The 6,317-nt window shown below is 34.4% G+C and overlaps 1 pseudogene; it reads right to left on the minus strand.

Annotated features, from left to right (window-relative positions):
• Positions 1–4,023: 4,023 nt before the first annotated feature.
• Positions 4,024–5,262, minus strand: LOC101412026 (histone acetyltransferase type B catalytic subunit-like; annotated as a pseudogene).
• Between the last annotated feature and the right edge of the window lie 1,055 nt (positions 5,263–6,317).

The raw sequence follows: 6,317 nt of genomic DNA on the forward strand, positions 1-6,317 counted from the left end.
GAATAGTGAGAGTGAGAGAGGCTTTAAGCAGGGATTTACTTAAATCAGATGTTTCTGATTCTCCTTCCTTCACGTAGACAAGCCAGTTGCCTTTTTTGGCAGAAACATGGAGACCTTTGCATACCACTTTAAAGGATAGTGGTTACAATGACTTAGTTTCTTCTATGCCCATGAAAAGAAACGGGTAACAGCATTCTGAAATTCTGCTCCATCGGGGACTTTCTTGAAGATCTGCCATAATAGGAAACTACCTTCCAGGCACTGTGCTAGGCTTTGGTGGAGAATACAAAAAGATAAACACAGATATTGTCCTCAAGGGATTTGTCTAGTGGAATAGATCAAGAAAATAATAGATAAGCATTAACTAGAATCCTATGAGCAACGTTGTAAGTATGTGCTGGGTTGTATAGCAGAGGGCCACTTAGCGGAAAATGGGGATGGGGTTGGAATAAAAGAAGCCTTTCTAGGGGAGATGATGCTTGAGCTGAGTCTTAAAGAATATGTTAGGGTTAGGCAAATAATAGGGGGAAGGGCATTCCAGGGTAAAGTATGGTAGATAGACTTAAGAATGCTTGAAACTAAAGTATGTCTTCAGGGGAGAAACCACAAGCAGTTTGCTATTTCTAGAGTATAAAATGGAAGTGAGGGATAACTGGAAATGAGTTTTCATTTTGGAGGGAGTTGAATTCCATGCCAAGGAGCTTAGAGTTGATAATGTGAGTGGGCCTCATCTAATCAGCTGAAGGCCTTAAAAGTAAGAACTCTGGTTCCAGAAGAAGAAGAAATTCTGACTCAAAACTACACTTTGTATTCTTCTTTGAATTTCCAGCCTGCTGGTCTTCCTATGGATTTCAGACTCAAGCCTTCACTAGCTGCCTGTTCTGTTTCTCTGGAGAATCCTGTCCCATATAAGTGGTGTCAGAAATGTCATTTTAAATTAAAATCCACAAATTATCCCTAATTTAATTTTATTCAATAACTTTAAACTTTTTCTCACATGACTTCTCTTTTAAGGATCTTTTTCCCAATATTCACTTCTTTGAATATATAATGATGTCATTGGAAAAAGAGAAATTTCATTTTTCATTTATGGGGTGGTTATAATGTCTATATAGAAGCATGAGTGTTTTTTTCTCCCAAATTTTGACAAATGATATCCATTTATGTAGGAGTTATAACCCAAGGAACAATCAGAATACATCATCTTGAACTAATTGGAGATTTTCTTCCTTAATGCTATATACCTGGTATTTGTACCTAAAACCAACAGAGTCTCGGTTTAATTCCTATTCAATGCAAATTTAGAGTTCCCTCAAGTCTAAGGCCTTCTTGAAAGCAGAAAAGACATTTTTTTCTTTCATTTAAATAAATATTTTGGCTACATTTGGCGAGACATTGTCTTAGAAACTGGAGATAGAGGAATGAACAAGACAGAAATTTTCCCAACAATAAATATAATATGTTCTAATTAATTTGTGCATGCATTGAAATAATGAATGGATGGATAAAAGCCAAAAATTCAGTTTTTGGTAAGAACTAGGAGGAAAATAAAGAGGGGGTAATGAGATAGACATACCTGTGAAGGGGTTAAGATTGAGATAGGCTCAATCTAGGCAGAAGGGGTATTTTGAAGCAAAGAGAGCATTTATGTTTTTGGATTCAGTTTGCTAGGCTTTTCTTGAGGATATTTGCCTCTATATTCAAAAGGGATATTTGTCTGCAATTTTCTTTTCTTATGACATCTTTATCTAACTCTGGTATTAGGATAATGTTGGTCTCATAGAATGACTTGGAAATATTCTCTCCACTTTAATTATTTGGAAATATTTGAGCAGGATTGGTGTTAATTCTTCTTTTAATGTTTGGTAAATTCACCAGCAAAGACCTGGTTCTGGGCTTTTCTTTGTTGGGGGATTTTTGATTGCTGATTCAATCTCTTAATTTATTATTGGTCTGTGGAGATTTTCTATTTCTCCTTCAGTCAGCATAGATAGTTTGTGTGTTTCTAGGAATTTGTCCTTTTCATCTAGTTTATCAAATTTGTGAGTATACAGTTGTTCATAGTATCCTCTTACAGCTCTTTTTATTTCTGTGCAATCACTAGTAATGTCTCCCCTCACCCTTTCATTTCTGATTTTAGTTATTTGGGTTCTCTCCATTTTTTTCTTTGTCAGTCTAGCTAAAAGTTTGAAGATTTTTTTGATCTCTTCAAAAAACCAACTTTTGGTTTTGTTGATTCCATTGTTTGTTTCTTTTAATTCTCTTTCACTTATCTCTGCTCTAATCTTTGTTATTTCCTTTCTTTTGCATACTTTGGGTTTGGTTTGTTTTTCTTTTAATAGATATTACAGTTGTGAGGCTGGGTCTGATTTGAGACTTTTCTCTTTTTTAATGTAATCACTGAGAGCTATAACTTTCCATCTCAGCACTGCCTTTGCTCATCTCATAACTTTTGGTATGTTGTAGTTTATTTTCGATCATTTGAAAATATGACCTAACTGCACTTTTGATTTCTTCTGTAACCAGTTTTTTAAGAGTGTGTTGTTTAATACCCATATAATTTTTTTGATAGCACCACTATTTTTTCTTTATTTTTAAAGGAAATGTAGATTATATAAATGTTACATTAAAAATATAGAGAATTCCCAATTATCCCATCTCCTCCCCCTCCCACACTTTCCCCCATTAACAACATCTTTCGATAGTGTGGTATATTTGTTACAATTGATGAACACACATTGAAGCATTCCTACTAACCATGGTCTATAGTTTACATTATGGTTTACACTTTGCACCACACAATTTTATAGGTTTTAAAAATTGTATAATGGCTTGTATCCATCATTGCAATATCATGCAGAATTATTCCAATGTCCCCAAAATCCCCCATGTTACACCTATTCTTCCTTCTCCCTCCATTCGGAACTGCTGACGACCACTGTCTTTATAGCAGTTAGAAGTTCTTCCATTACTAGAATAATTAAAAGTCTACTTTAGTCCATAGTTGCATTCTCTCTTTATGTTTGTTTGTTCCTCTATCTTGAGGATTTAGGGATGGTGATGCCCACTTGGCTTGCAATTAAAGGGGGCTTAGATCCCATAATATACATATTTTTCAGTTTTCCAGTCCTCCCTCTGTTATTGATTCCTAGTTTCACTCCATTGTGTTCAGAGAAGATGTATTGTATGATCTCAATATATTTAAATTTCTTTAGACTTGTTTTGTGACCTTGCATGGCACCTATACTAGAAAATGAACAATGTACTCTTGAGAAGTGTATTCTGTTGTTGTTGGGTGCAGTGTTCTGCATATGTCTATTAGGTCTAGTTGATTTATAGTATTGTTTAAGTCCTGTTTCCTTATTGATCTTCTGTCTAGATATTCTGTCCATTATTGAAAAGGGAGTATTGAAGTCTCCCACAAATAATGTAGATCATCTATTCATCCCTTCAAATCTGTCGCTATTTGCTTCATGTATTTTGGAGCTATGTTGTCAAGTGTATATATATTTATAGTTGTTATATCATCTCACTAACGATTCTATAGTGTTCTTTGTCAGTTTCAACAGTTTTTTACTTAAAGTCTGTTTCATAAGATATTATAGATACCCAGCTCTCTTTTGATTACTATTTCCATAAAATATTTTTCCCCATTTTTTCACTATAACCCTACACGTGTCTTTGAATTTAAGGTGAACCTATTGTAAATAGCATATAGATGGAGCATGCTGTTATTTTTTAAATTTTTAAATCACAGCTAAGCATTTATTTTATTGTTTAAGAAGGAAAGAAATGATATTTCAGAAGTGATTTCTTTTTTTTATGCAATATATGCTTATAGACTCTAAACAGTATTTTAAAATATACAATCTCTCCAAAAGAAAATATTCAACTAAAGATAAGATAGGTAACATTTAATGTAAATAAATGTTACAAGATTTTAAAATTAAAGTCATCATGGATATTTTCACAGCTCACAATGTAAAGAAATATGTAAACTTCCTGTACAAAGCAGTAGAATCTTTACTCTTGAGCAAGTCGTTCAATAACACTTTGGTAGTCTTCCATTAGTTCCTGAAAGCTTTCTTCCAGCTGTTCATGCCGCATGCTTATTTCTATTTGGTTCATCTGGTTTGTCAGTTCTTCTGGTCTGAGACATTTTCTCATCTTGGCAAGATCCCCCTGCTTTTTCTTATATGGACTTATTAGTCTTCTTTTAATATCCGATCTATAGTTTCTGTACTGTTCAGCATCACTCATGTCAGTTACTAATAGTTGAAGAATTTCATAAGCCCGTCTAGCATGTTCCTTATTTATTTTTAACTTGCATTTTGCCTCTGTTGCCATATCGTCATTGAATCCTTGCATTAACTTTTCCTGGGAAAAACAGGGTAAATCTTGACAAAGCTTCACAAGCACAAAGTCTCATAATTTCCCAAAGCTTTTGGATGGATCTTCCCCTGTATTATCAAGAACCGAAGGAGATGCAATGTTGTTTCTATGCACTGTTTCCAGAAGTTGAACACCATGGCCTTGACCTTCAAATGAGTCTGTATCAGCATCTGACTTACACGTGGCCAGGTTTTGTCTAGGTACACGTAGTGATTATAGACTGTTGTGTAGTCCACGGTTGTAAAGAGCGTATAGTTCCATCCTTATTATACTTCTCAAATACTAGAAAGTAGTGCCATCTTTCATCATCCATGTCAATAAAGCTAGTGGTCTCGGTAAACCACATCAAAAAGTCTGAAACCTTTTATGGCATTCCCGAAAGTCTCTACATGTCATATCTGAAAGGTAAAGTTTTCTCCTCCAGTTGGATTAAAACTGAGTATGTATGCATAAGGTTCCAAATGGCTTGAAATCAACTTCCTTTTCCAGCAAAGAGAAAAAATCATTCGTTTTGGGGCAAAATCCAGGGGGAATGATCTGTCTAATTTTGCCCTCATGATCTGCCTTCACACAAAGTTTTCATGAACTTTAGATGCATATTCAGTGGGGACCCCTGTTGACAGGCTCTCAGCAATATAGTATCAAAGGATCTTCAGACCTTTTGTAACCAAAAGCAGTTTCATCATTCCCAAAGAGTTGATGGGTATATTCAGGAAAGAAAGTTCTAATGTTATTTTCAAGATCTTCAGGAAAACAAACTAATTTTAGTTTAATTGCTGTGTTTGTGTTACCCTTGTACTCTACCCATTTCTTCCCCACTGCACTCTTGTATTCAACCAAAAATTTCTCCATAGCACCAAATTCCACCATTTCTAAGCAGTGAGCATCTGCCTCTGAGGAAGGATTGGGTCATGCTTTTAAGTTCATTCTTCCAGTCTCTGCCTTTTGACTGGAGAGCTTAATCCATTTATATATAAAATAACTACTGACAATGTGTGGCTTACTCCTGCTATTTTGCTTTTTGGTATTTGTAAGTCTTACACATTTTTGTCCCTCAATTCTTTCATTAGTGTGTATTTTCATATTCAACTGATGTTTTGTAGTGCACCCTTTTTAGTTGCTTCTCATTTTTGAGACTACCATGGGGTTTAATATAACATTCTAAATGTATAACAATTATACTTGATTTAATACCAACTTGATCTCAATAGCATACAAAAACATTGTTTCTATACCCCTGACCCCAACTTTTTTGTTGTATTGTTACAAATTATACCTTTATAAATTGTATATCCCAAACCATAGATCTAAGACTACTTTTTATGTATTTGCATTTTAGAATCTGTAAGAAGTAAAAAATGTTTTGTTTTGTTTTTTTTACTTCTATATACTATACAATAAATACAATAGTACTGGTTCCTTTGAGCATAGTAAAGATCAATTTTTTTCTTTTTAATCTTCATCCAGTGTATCCTCATCTGGTCTTCATTGCTCATGATTTCTGAATTTTATATCCTGTTGCTTTGGATGGGCCAACATTTCCTTTGTTATGGAAATGTTGTTGCAAACTGTTCATTTTAGTATTTTAAAGTGCTAGCTATTACTTTTTTATTATCTTTTTAATAAAAAGATACATAAATCACACAAAATGCTGCATTAAAAAATATAATAACTATTACTTAAGTTTGTGTCTGGCTAGTGATATGACAGAGATTTCTTTGAGTGCCAGTAGGTAACAAAAACAAAAATCCCAATGCAATGAACCATCTTTCACAGTCTTTATAAATTGGCTCTGTGTTGGCTGGTGTTCTCTTTCAGAGGTTAGCCCTCTTACCAAGAAAATTAGCCTGAAGCCAAAGTGCAGGATCCTCCCCATCTTTTCTGAGTCTTCATCTTATCCTGGGCATGCACTGGGCCTTAGGAAT

This window comes from Dasypus novemcinctus, chromosome 5, assembly GCF_030445035.2.
Source record: "Dasypus novemcinctus isolate mDasNov1 chromosome 5, mDasNov1.1.hap2, whole genome shotgun sequence".
Classification (NCBI taxonomy): domain Eukaryota; kingdom Metazoa; phylum Chordata; class Mammalia; order Cingulata; family Dasypodidae; genus Dasypus; species Dasypus novemcinctus.